Below are 13150 nucleotides of genomic sequence, written 5' to 3'. Positions count from 1 at the left end.
TTATCTGTTTCTACTTGACCCCACTAAGAGCCATAGGCATGCCTTTCACACTGGCCTTGGCTCCCTAACCCCTGAGTGCCTGAATTAAGAGTAGATTCTCAAATAATTAGAGGGCCAGTTGGTAGTCGGGGTATTTGGTATAGAATCAGATGGGTGCATTATTCATCCAGCTTGTTTCCTGAATGCTTGCCATGCCAGACTCTATACTAAGCGCTGGGAATACAGTAGGGAACCAGGCAGGTGTGTTATCTGTTCTTATGAAATTTACTTATTTTTATTTTCCCCAGAAAACGCCCTTAATCTTCCTTTAGAATTGAGGGCCTGTGGCAGCCAGTGCTGTGTACCGTCTAACTGGATTGGTAATAGAGTGAGTTCTGGTGTTTGCAGTACTATCAGCTCTCAAAGACAATCAAGAACGGAGGCTGTGCTAGCAGGGAGGATCCCCTGGAGAAGGGAATGGCAATCCTCTCCAGTATTCTTGCCTGGGAAATCCCATGGACAGAGGAGCCTGGTGGGCTACAGTGTCTGGTGTTGAAAAGAACCTGCCATGAGACTAACACTTTCACTTTTTTTTAGATGAATTAAGGGTGTTACTTGGGAACAGCTGTCAAGGTGAACTCAGATCTATCAGGATTGGTATTGGAGAGAGGTGCTCAGCATGGGCAGGCACGACATTGACCTCTGTGTGTGGGCCGTGGGGATGGTCACAAATACCACCCTCCCTGTGCCAGAGGCTCGTGCATGCTCTCCTGTTTCATCCTCAGAATACTGTCTGTGAGGTGGGCAGTGGTACCACCTTCATATGAAGAGGAAGCCAAGCACAGAAAAGTATTGATAGAGAGGACAGCTGACTTGCTAGTTGACACATTGGTAATTCCTGACCCCTCCCGTCTGCTTCCTCTGCCTCCCTCCTCAGAACCTCTCGTGACTCGCGCTCCCTGCCTTGTGCGTGGTGTTCATAGTACGGATATCATGATAGGCGTTCCTAGATGTGAAGGCGCTGTTGTAACCGGAGGTTGTGCGGCCTGCCACCGTGACAGCCGTACCTTGGCTCTTCCTGTGTGGGAGCAGGGCTCACTGATCTCAGTCTTACATCTTGGTCTTGGGTGTCTGCCCAGCGGCTCTGATCTGTGTAGCAGACAGCGTCAAAGTAATCCTCTTAATTTGCTCTGGCAGCCGCTGCCGTTTTTTAGCTATCCATGTAGAAAGCAGATAGAAAGCCTGAGAACATGAGTGACAGTTTGCCACAAGTGTGGGTCTCGACGCTGTATGTTACTAGCCCAGGGGTCCTGAGATGCCTCACCCTTGTCCGCAGGCTGCTTACAGGAAGCATGGCTTTAATGCCTTCAGCAGAAGGGAGAGGAACTAGCATTTGAGTTGTATCGATGAATTAGCATTCCCTTTTCATGCCAGTGTTTCGCATCTCTCTCACTGAATCCTCACAATGCCCTTGTGAGTCTGCTGGTTTAATTCTGTTTTGCAAGTGAGGAAGCAGCTGCTCAGCATTTTAGTAGCTTGCTCACCATTGCCATGTCAAGCCTAGGCCTGTCTGCTTCCTCATGCACTGCTTCAGAGATGGCTTTCCTTTAACAAGTAAAAACCCCTTACAGGGACTTTCCTGGTGGTCCAGTGGCTAAGACTCAACGCTTCCAATGCAGGTGGTGTGGGTTTGATCCCTGGCTGAAGAACTAACATCCCACATGCTGCCAAAAACAAACAAAAATAAAGCCAGCCCCTTACAGGCAGAGGTGCCCAGGCTAGTTCAGGTCTCACCACTTTGGTCCTGATGCTTATTTGTTCAGTAGATGTGTTTCAGGCACCTGTTTACGTGCCAAGCCCTGGCAGGAGAGGAGAGAATGAGACACAATATTGTTCTTTTTTTAAAAAATTTATAACATCCTTCTTTGTCTCTTGTAATCTTTTTTTTAACATTTATTTATTTATGTTTATTCTTGGCTGCGCTGGGTCTTCATTGCTGCATGCAGGCTTTCTCTGATTGCAGTGATTGGGGCATCCTCTGTTGTGGTTTGCAGGCCTACCATTTTGGGGGCTTGTCTTGTTGCAGAGGACAGGTTCTAGGCGCTGGGCTCAGTAGTTGCAGCTCCTGGGCCCTAGAGCACACGGGCTTCAGCAGTTGTGGCCCACTGGCAAAGTTGCTCTTCGGCACGTGGGATCTTCCCGGATCGGGACTCCAACCCCTGTCACCTGCATTGGCAGACAGATTCTTAACCCCTGGACCACCCAGGGAAGTCCCACAGTGTTGTTCTTTAAGGTCATTCTTCTCATTGGTTTCTGTCTTCTTTCTGAAGGCTGTGGAATCACAGAGTACCTGTGATAGGGTGTTGGATAGGTGTTCTCCTGGTAGAAAAAAATAGGAAGAAATTCAAGACCATAAACAAAAACAAGTCAGAAAACATCATGACTTGTTCATTTAGAGTGACTATACTAAGGAGGGTCTGATGGAGAGAATGATGAGAGATTAAAGTGTAAAAGTAAAGAGACTTTATCATACAGGAAGTGGGGATCTATGCAAAGTTGTTTTGTTTTTTTATGAATGAGGCTTAAATTTTATCTGCAGAAATGTTCATTTTAGAAAATTTAAGAGACTGTGGTATAATAAAATACAAAAATTACATTTAGTTATATCCAGAGATAACCACTATTAACATTTTTTGTGTATCTCTTATGTATCCTGTGTACTGTTTTGTTATTAAAGTATTTGGCATGTTATTACAAGTTCTTAATAATTTCTCCATTGTTATATTCCATGTAATATTTTTATTTAGCCATTCCACTGTGGTTGGACATTTTCTGTTGCCAGTTTTTTGCTATTATGGAATAATAGGTTAGAAAATATTTTTCTTCAGGCATAAAATTTTTGCTGAATATTTAGAATTAGTTTCTTAGGATAGATTATTGTAATTAATTTCAGGGTCAGAGTATGAACATTTCTAAAGTTCTAGAGTTTTTTAAATAATGTGTATTAATTAGTAACTCCACAAGTTCAAGTGGGCCTTAGGAAGCATCACTACGAACAAAGCTAGTGGAGGTGATGGAATTCCGGTTGAGTTATTTCAAATCCTGGAAGATGATGCTGTGAAAGTGTTGCACTCAATATGCCAGCAAATTTGGAAAACTCAACAGTGGCCACAGGACTGGAAAAGGTCTGTTTTCATTCCAATCCCAGAGAAAGGCAATGCCAAAGAATGCTCAAACTACCGCACAATTGCACTCATCTCACACACTAGTAAAATAATGCTCAAAATTCTCCAAGCCAGGCTTCAGCAACATGTGAACCATGAACTTCCAGATGTTCAAGCTGGTTTAGAAAAGGCAGAGGAACCAGAGATCAAATTGCCAACATCTGCTGGATCATCAAAAAAGCAAGAGAGTTCCAGAAAAACATCTAGTTCTGCTTTATTGACTATGCCAAAGCCTTTGACTGTGTGGATCACAATAAACTGTGGAAAATTCTTCAAGAGATGGGAATACCAGACCACCTGACTTGCTTCTTGAGAAACCTGTATGCAGGTCAGGAGGCAACAGTTAGAACTGGATATGGAACAACAGACTGGTTCCAAATCGGAAAAGGAGTATGTCAAGGCTGTATATTGTCACCTTGCTTATTTAACTTCCATGCAGAGTACATCATGAGAAATGCTGGGCTGGAGGAAGCTCAAGCTGGAATCAAGATTGCCAGGAGAGATATCAATAACCTCAGATATGCAGATGACACCACCCTTATGGCAGAAAGTGAAGAAGAACTAAAGAGCCTTGTGATGAAAGTGAAAGAGGAGAGTAAAAAAGTTGGCTTGAGGCTCAACATTCAGAAAAGTAAGATCATGGCATCCGGTCCCATCACTTCACAGCAAATATATGGGGAGACAGTGGAAACAGTAACAGACTTAATTTTTTTGGGCTCCAAAATCACTGCAGATGGTGATTGCAGCCATGAAACTAAAAGATGCTTGTTCCTTGGAAGGAAAGTTATGGCCAACCTAGACAGCATATTAAAAAGCAGAGACATTACTCTGCCAACAAAGGTCCGTCTAGTCAAGGCTGTGGTTTTTCCAGTAGTCATGTATGGATGTGTGAGTTGGACTATAAAGAAAGCTGAGCGCCAAAGAATTGATGCTTTTGAACTGTAGTGTTGGAGAAGACTCTTGAGGGTCACTTGGACTGCAAGGAAATTCAGTCAGTCCATCCTAAAGGAAATCAGTCCTGAATATTCATTGGAAGGACTGATACTGAAGCTGAAACTCCAATACTTTGGCCACCTGATGCGAAGAGCTGACTCATTTGAAAAGACCCTGATGCTGGGAAAGATTGAGGGCAGTAGGAGAAGGGGATGACAGAAGATGAGATGGTTGTATGGCATCACCGACTCAATGGACCTGGGTTTGGGTGGACTCCAGGGGTTGGTGATGGACAGGGAGGCCTAGTGTGCTGCGGTTCATGGGGTTGCAAGGAGTCGGACACGACTGAGCGACTGAACTGAATTGAACTGAAATGAACCACAAGTTCAATGAGTTTTCCCTGTACTTGGTATTAAGAAATAATATTAATAGTTTCTTTAAAATTCTTTTTTTGTTGCAGTAACATAGTGATGATATTATATTGAATATCTCTTACGTATGTGAGCTATCTTGTAGTTCCTTTTTTGTAAGTCTTTCATATTCTTTGCCATTTTTATTTAACTGAATTATTGGTCTTTTCCTATTGACTTGTAACTGTAGTATATGTGTAAAGAAAATTGGCTTAATATCTCTGATATGCTGAAATTGTAATACTGGTTTTGATTTAAAATTGAATCAAAAGCTCGGCTGAAAGTGTTGTGCTTAGAGATAAGTTGTTACAGATAGGTGGTGAGGGAGCAGTAGTATTCACTGTAATAAATATGTCACTTTACCTTCAAAAAATTTGTTTTTGCCAATTTGAGGGATAGAAATATGTCTTTATTTCAATCTGTATTTCTTTGATTATTAATGTGGCAAAAAATTCTCCATGTGTTTTATTATATTATCTGAATTGTCTGCTGATATTTCTCAGGAAACCCTTATGTGGCAATTTCTATGAGCCACTTCTGTAAGCACTTCAGGCGTTAACTAATTTAGTCTTGTTGTTCTGTGAGATAAATATTACTGTTATCTCCATTTCACAGCTAAGGAGTTAAGACACGAAGACGTTAGAGAACTTGCTCAACGTCATACAAACAGCAAGTGATAGAGCTGGAACTTGACACTAGGGAAGGTCTCCAAAGGCCAGGCCTTGCTGATGTGCTCTCTGATCTAACCTGTGCTTACACTTTTATTGGTCATGGTTCTCCCACTCACTTCTATGCACACGCATGCACACACACACACACACTCATGCACATCTCACACACCAGGGCAGTTTTTACTCCTGTATTAGCACTATTTTCGGAAATAACCACTGCTTTGATTGGGCTGTTTATGTGTGCTCTGCTTTTATATAAATGGACCAAAGGATGGAGACTGATGGTTGTATAGAACTCACATCAGAATGCATACCTATATAACTTCTATTCAAGTAAATTTCTGTCTTGGAATGAATGCAAGTAGGGAAGCTGACTATCCATTTAAGAAAACAATGTACACAGTTTATAAAAAAGAATTTCTCTTTAAGTAGGAAGTAGAAAATATATCTTTGTGTTATGCAAGCCTGGGTTCCTATCATGGTGTTACTCCTCTGAGTTGTTAGAATTAAATAGGATGTTTGTAATGCATCTAACATGGTGTTTAATTAATGTCCTCTTCTTAATGTGCTGAGATATGAAAAGGATAGATTAAGCTTTTTATAAGGCAAGTAAATCTCTTTTTAATTGCCAGATATACATTCTTGTAAATAGTTGATTCTTTTTTTTTTAATAGTTGATTCTTTTAATTCTTTCAACAAATGTTGGAGGGCCTGCTCTTGTACATAAAAGATGTAAGTTCTGCCTTTCGTGGGCTCATGGTCTGTTGTGGGTCATCAGTCATCATAAGTAGAGGACTCTGCCTCTCTGAGCTTTTGTTTCTTCATCTATGAAGTGAGGATGTAGTGAGATTGTATGTAAAATGCCGATACTGTTCCTGACACATAGTCAGTGCTTAGTAGTAGCTGCTAGTTCATATAATATTACGCAGCCATTAAAGATAACTCACATAGAGTTTTTAATAATAGTAAGGGAAAATTTTCTGTACTATAATGATTAATGAAAAAATAGAGTTTAAAGTAGTGTTTATAGAATAGTCACATCCTGCTTCAAAAAGTATAGGAAAAGACTAGAAAGAAATTCACAAAATGGGAATAATCACTCAAATATTTGTGCATCTATCTTGCCATGCTCAAGGTACTGAGGGAACACAGCTGAATAAGTGCTGATTCTTCTTAGGGGAACATTTTATTTATTCTGGGGGAACCTTTTCGTAGGGGAGACAGATGATCACAGTCCAGTGTCGGCTGAAGGACAGGGAGAAATCAGGCAAGCTGCCTTGACCTCTGCCGTGAAGAGAGGGGACAGTGGTATCGGTCACCGAGAAAGGGGACGGACTTTAGACTAGCGAACATGATGACTTTTGTTTTGGACGCATTGTGATTGTACAGCGTGGATGTATATAGGCTCGTGGGTGTGTGAGTCTAGATGAGGAGGAGATAGAGACAGGGAAGGCTTACTCGCCAGGTGAGGTTTGAGGCTGTGAGGATAGATGCAGACACTCAGGGAAAGTTTGCAAAGTGACATGACAGTTAGGTTTTGATTACAGACGGTGAAATTTCGAATAATTTTGTTTTCTTCCTTTGCTTTATTCATTTTAAAAATTCCTACCATGTCAGTGTGTTTCCTATAATGCAAATGTATTTTGATTAGAATAAGGTTTGGCCACACGTGACAGCAGACCTAAAACAACAGTGGCTTAAAGTATATCCAAGCCTATTTCTCTGTCGCCTAAGAGAAGTTTAGATAGAAGCAGTACGTCCAGGGCTTAGGTGGTACTCTATCGTGTTGGAGACAATACCGAGTCCTCCTGTCTTTGTGTTCCACAGACCTGAGTGTTTGTCTTCTATCTCACGTCCCGAGATGAGTGCCCCAACTCCAGTCATCAGTTGGAAGAAGAGTTGAAGGACGACATGTCCTTTCCGTTTGAGAACGATTTCTGAATCTTGCTCCTGACAGTTCACTTACATCCTATAGGCCATAACATAGTCACTTACTCATATATTTGTTGAAAGAAGATGGGGAAATGAAATCGTTATTTTGGGGAGCTAAAAATCAAGAATCTAGTTAGTGATACTAGTAACATCTAGGTTTTGCCTGTGGAAAAGCTGAGGTTGTTTGTCTGAAGGAATTAGTACAATAATTTCCATATAAAATATACATTAATCTCCTACTTCAATCATGAGGCACCATACTGAGGTCAAGTGGAAAATACTTCGTCTTCTTAGAAAGGCCAATGACCAAACATTGAACTTGAGGCCTAGTAAACTCACTTAATGGTTAACGTTGAACCCTGTCAAGATGAGTAGGTCATCTAGCTTCCTTTATTGCAACACAGCCTCAAGAGAGTTGCTGAGATTATTGAAAGATTAGCTGACAATTGTAAACCTGTAGATAAAAGAGTTCAGAAATACTTTGGTCTATCCTTAAAATGGAAAAGTTGGTCTTAATACATCTGAGGTTATAAATGAGATGTAGGTCACTTTTAATTCAAATCAGGCTCTGGAGTATCATTTGCCAATCAGGAAGATTCAAGGCTGCTTTATGGGTGACCACACACCTCCACCAATGACTGGTCATCAACTGTCTTGGGATTAATAATGATAATAAAGTGTATAGTACTTATTTGATCTGTAAGATCTAAAAGCTGTTTACAACTGTTAATTAACACATGACCCCTTGGCTGGTGGTGAGGGTGACTGATCTCTAGTCTTACAAGATGAAACGTATGAGGGACTTCCCTGGTGGTGCACTGATTCAGACTCTGTGCTGCCAGTACAGTGGGGGAGGTTCACACCCTGATTGGGAAACTAAGATCCCACATGCTATGCAGTCAAAAAAAAAAAAAAAAAAAAAAATGAGACATCTGAGACTTGACTTCAGTAAAGCCTGTTCCTCCTGAGGTTCTGCTGGCCAGTTGTTTTCTAGGTTAAAAATGTTTTCTTTCCTCTAGAATTGAAATGGGACACCATAAGACCTAAAACAAATGGGGTGTAGGAAGGGAATGTTTGTGCTTGTTCTAGTGTCTGTACAGTATGCATGTATGTCCATGTAATACAAAATGCGTGTACTATTTTTATTATTTTTTTTTAAGTTCCTCATGTCTTTTCATTTCTTTTACTAAGTTGGTTGAGAAAATTATGTTTTTCTTCTACCAGGGAAAAAACAAGCTCTGAGCCATGATGACTATGAAAAATGACATGCTTAACTTTATACTGCTAATTAAAAGAATGATGAATAGGTTACCCCCTTGAATTAAGTTTTATACAGAGTCTAGTGTAACACATTTTATTTATTTGTTTATTTTAGTGTAACACATTTTAAACAGTTACTGTGGGAAAATCCTAACACTGAGACCTTCCTAGATTTGTGCCATGCCTAAAGGACATAATGATGATAAAAACAACTCAAATATTGAATATCTATACCACATTCTGTAGAGAAGGAAATGGCAACCCACTCCAGTACTCTTGCCTGGAAAATCCCATGGGAGAAGCCTGGCAGGCTACAGTCTATGGGGTCGCAAAGAGTCGGACACGACTGAGCGACTTGACTTCACTTACTTCATTCACTTCACCACATGCTGAGCCCTTTACGTCTACTTACTCATCTAATTTCCACAACTGTGACATAAACTGCAGGTACTGTTTCTTTTTTTTAAAAAAATCACCATTTACAGATCAGTAAACTGAGGCACACAAAGGTGATGGAACCTTCCTAAGGGCATGTCACTTGTCAGCAGAAATGCCAGGTTGTGTGGCGTCAGAGGAGGCTCTCATAGCTATTGCTCTGTACTGCTTGTCGGTAGAAAGCTGTCTGAGGCTACGGGACCAGCTCAGATATTCACTGAAGAGGAGACCGAGGCACATTTGAAGGCGAAAGTGCTTAAATATTAAATAGTCCTGGATACAAGAGAAGGAGGCGATGTTTAAGGGATGTTGTGTTCCCTGGACCATTTGGAATTAGAATAGGTCATGGGGCTGTGGTAAAGGTGAGCTTTACTGTTAAATCTCTACCCTTCTGAGATTGGAAAGAAGTCTGGATATAGAGAGCTGCTGTGCAGAGGAGCTGTAGGAGGGAAAGTACTTTGTACCTGAAGACCTTGAACATTCAGGTGTGTGCTGGAACTGGCTCTTACTAGGTCAAGAGAACCACGGTTAAACACCCAGGAATTTTGCAAGCAAGTCGGTAGCTTGAAATCAGCCTAAGTGGGGGTTTTTATACCATGGAAATTAGCAAATGCTCCAAATGAGGGCTTCCCCCCACTACCATCCAAAGCTGGTTTCCCAGGACACCTTAGACTCTTTTCTCTACTTCACTAACATTTGAAAGCCTGCCATCCTACCAGGTGAATTCAAACCTCGAGTGAATGCCTGCCTGCTATGGGGGAGGCACTGAGCCAGGTAGTAGGGGTGCAAAAACCAGCCCCGGAGTGAAAAAGACTGTGGTGGGGAGAGAAGAACACGGGGCATGTGTCCTGGACTAGCTATCAGACCTTTGGCCACTCACTTATCCTTGGTTTACTCATCTGCAAATGGAGGTGATGATACATCTCCCAGAAGGTTATTAAGATGATTAATGAGAACATGACATGTGAAGCTCCCGCCAGAGAGGTGCTCAGTAAGCGACAGTTCTGAGAGTGGCAGCTACATAAACAGAAAGTGTTAATGTAGTGACGTAAGAAATAAAGATGGAGCGACTAATGCCGTGTTTGATCAGAGAAGGCTTCACAGAGATTATGGTCCCCCAACCAGGATTTCAGAGTTTTCAAGGTAGATCTTTCATGGATGAATTCTGACCTGATTCTTGTCAGAAAACTCATCCATTCTTTTATCCCTAGAGCATGTTCCTTTGGCCTCTTTTTCAGCCTAAACCTCACGATACATTACTGAATAGTAAGACAAACAGTAGACTTAGAAATAGGCACACCTAGATTTATGTCCCAACTTCAGCATAACTGCTTTGTGACCTTTGGCAAGATTCTTAACTTCCTGGACTTTCTGTTTCTTATTTTGTAATATGGTGTAATACTTGGATTATTGTGAGGATTAACTGAGAATGTAGGGGGCAGAGCCATATACTGAACTGCCTTGGGAGCCCCAGACTGACCCTAGCATTTATTTTTTGTTTCGTCTCCCCTTACATTTCTGTATCTCATGCAAAAACACGCCATTTCTTTTCTACTACTGTGTCTTTATACGTGATTCCCTCTGCCAAGAAAAATTCAGTTCATGAGGTAGAAGAGCATCATGGTGAGAGCCAAGGGCTAGGTATCAGCCTCAGCTCTGCCATTCGTTAGCGAGGTGACCATGGGAAGTTGATTTTTGTCTCTATGCCTCAGTTTTTTCAGTTGTCTGTAAAATGGGAAAAATAATGGTATCTCACTCATCAGATTATTGTGAGGATTAAATTAGACATATAAAAACCCAAGTCTATGCCTGGTACATGGTAAGCACTGAAAACCTCTCAGGACTTCATCCCACTCCCATTCCTACCACCTGTATTATTCCTCCAGGTATGATTCAAATATCACCTGCTTTGTGAAGTCTTCTTCAATTTCCCTACACCTTCATTCACTTGCCCTCTGTGAAGTTGATGGACCACCACATGTTCCAGGTACACTTTCTAGGCATTTTGCAGGTGTTATTTTATCCAGATCACCCCATATGTTCTTATTTACTATCCCAGCCACCCTCTGGGGTTGATCAAATTTTCAAAGGTCAAATTCACCTTTATAGGAGGACTGAGAATCTTTGATAGCTGACCCTGTCATGTACAGACTCCCCAGTCCCCTTTTCCTCTTAGAAAAAGATTGAATTTACAAGTTAACTGGTCATATCCCTATTGTACAGATTGAATCTTTCAACAAATAATTATTTTTAAATATTAATTTATTTATTTGGCTGCACTGGATCTTAGTTGGGCACATGGGATCTTTAGCTGCAGCATGTGGGCTCTAGTTCCCTGGGCCCTCTGCACTGGGAGAACTGAGTTTTGGCCACTGGACCACCAGGGAAATCATTCAACAAATATTTATGGAGTAGTTACTACGTGTGGGCACTGAATTAAGTGCTGGGAAGACTGGGGGGGACATAAATAATCTCTGCCACATGTGGCTATTTACATTTAAATTAATTAAAAATAAATGAATTAAATAAATAAATAAATAAATAAAATAAAAATGAATAAAAATAAGTGAAATTTAAAACTCACATCTGTACTTGTCATATTTTCTGAGCATTAAACAGGGAGAAATCAAATGGAGATGCTGGGAATTGAACCCAGGACCTCATACATGCAAAGCATGTGCTCTACCACTGAGCTACATCCCCAAGTGCTCTAGTTGTGTTTTATTTGCTCAGTAACTACATGTGGTAGTTGGACAGCGCTGATACAGAATATTTGCATCATCACAGAAAGTTCTATTGAACTGAGCTATTTCAGAGCTGACATTGATCAAATATCCATACATGAAAATATAACTGCAACTGTGGTTAAGTACCAATCAGAAAGAATACATGGTGACATAGCATTTCAGAGGGCAATTTGTCAAGACATGTTTGAACTAAGATTTGTTGAGTGAGTTAGCAAAGCCTATAGTTAGATTAATTAAAGAGATTGAACTTTCTTTGCTACATCTACTGTGGGAATGAACCATTCTCAGCAATCAGACTATTCCAGAAAATGCCAATGTTACTTTGAAGGGACGCACAGTTATTGTGAAGAGTCCTAAAGGCACCCTGTGGGGGGACTTCAATCACATCCATGTAGAGCTCATTCTCCCTGGAAAGAAAAAGAACGGGCTCCAGGTTGATAGATGGTGGGGAAATAGAAAAGAATTGGCGACTGTTTGCACTACTTGCAATCATGTACGGAACATGATCAAGTGTGTAACACTGGACTTCTGTTACATGATGAGGTCTGTGTGTGCTCGCTTCTCTATCTATGTCAAGAATGTTTCTCATGTTGAAATCCAAATTTGGGAAGGTTAAAAATACATCCCCTTGGGGTTCAGATGAAACAAGGTGTTGCTTGTTCAGTATCTCAAGCCCAGAAAGATGAGTTGATTCTTGAAGGAAACAACACTAAGCTTGTTTCAAAGCATTCAGCAAATGATAACAGGTGAAAACAAGGATATTAGGGACTTCCCTGGTGGTCTAGTGGCTAGGAATCCCTGCTCCCAATACAGGGGGCCTGGGTTTGATCCCTGGTCGTGGAACTAGACACCCCCATGTCTCAACTAAGACCCAGCACAGTAAAAAAAAAAAATTATTATTTTAAACAAACAAGGATATCAGAAAATATTTGAATGGGATCTATGTTTCTGAAAAGGAACAGTTCAGCAAGCTGATGAATAAGATCTGAGTGGTCTGGCTACAGAAACAGCAAGATGCCAGATGGTTTTTCCGACTCATTTGTGATATTTAAAGATGCAATAAAAGCTCTTTTGATTGAGGGGCGGGAAAGAGATTTAAAAGAAGGCTAATGACTAGGGTATAGAGATGGAGAGATTTGGGTGACTCTCTAAAGAGGTAGAAGGACCACAGAAGACCCTGTAGAAAAAGGGTGAGAAAGCTGAGAGGCTTAGTAACTTGACTCTAATCAGTGATAGAACCCAGATTTGACTTAAGTCTGTGCTGCATAATGGAGGTATATTCAAAGGACTTTACCTCTGTAACTTACAGATCTCATCTTGCTACTTTCCTCTTTGGAAATCACCAAATTTCCCTAGATTATTTCTTCAGCAAAAAATATGCTATAATAATTTGCTTCTTAGACAAAACAAACCCCAAAAAACCTTCCTATATCCCTCTTTAGCCACTTTCCCATTTTTTTTTTTCCTTCTTCTGTTTTTACAACAAAACTCCTTGAAAGAGTTGGCTGTACTTATTACCTCCAGGTAGCTCAAGTGGTAAAGAATGTGCCTGCCTGTGT

At 40.9% G+C, this 13150-nt stretch overlaps 1 non-coding gene and 1 pseudogene across 1 annotated transcript; one reads left to right on the top strand and one right to left on the bottom strand.

Annotated features, from left to right (window-relative positions):
• LOC110145311 (large ribosomal subunit protein uL6-like) overlaps positions 1–12573 on the top strand; it is a 48955-nt pseudogene extending 36382 nt beyond the window's left edge.
• Positions 11476–11547, bottom strand: TRNAA-UGC (transfer RNA alanine (anticodon UGC)). The gene has a single exon. It is a non-coding gene; the product is annotated as a tRNA-Ala (tRNA).
• Positions 12574–13150: the final 577 nt, after the last annotated feature.

Source organism: Odocoileus virginianus, chromosome 23, assembly GCF_023699985.2.
Source record: "Odocoileus virginianus isolate 20LAN1187 ecotype Illinois chromosome 23, Ovbor_1.2, whole genome shotgun sequence".
Taxonomy (NCBI): Eukaryota; Metazoa; Chordata; class Mammalia; order Artiodactyla; family Cervidae; genus Odocoileus; species Odocoileus virginianus.
The sequence above is the reverse complement of the archived record's forward strand: the minus strand, read 5'-3'. Positions and strand labels throughout refer to the sequence as shown.